Below are 320 nucleotides of genomic sequence, written 5' to 3' on the forward strand. Positions count from 1 at the left end.
GTGTTCCTGCCCTCTGCTCTGTGACGACGTGTGGCTGGCGCTCCTCGGTGGGGCCTCCTGGGTTAGCCTGTTAGCTCCACTTTTCTGCTCCACTTCGGAAACAAGCATTGCAAGTGAAACTAATAGTGAACTGGTGCAAGTGTGAATAGTAGATAATAATAAGGATAGTAGTGACAGTGATACTTTCAACAAGGGGACAGTGTAGTCTAGTGCTACACCCCTTCACAGTATCCGTAATACTTAGGAAGTGTAACCATTTGATTGAAACAGAATAGCTCAAAGGTAATTGTTTAGTGAATTAATGAAACTAAAGACAACAC

This window comes from Penaeus monodon, chromosome 22 (assembly GCF_015228065.2).
Source record: "Penaeus monodon isolate SGIC_2016 chromosome 22, NSTDA_Pmon_1, whole genome shotgun sequence".
Lineage (NCBI taxonomy): Eukaryota > Metazoa > Arthropoda > Malacostraca > Decapoda > Penaeidae > Penaeus > Penaeus monodon.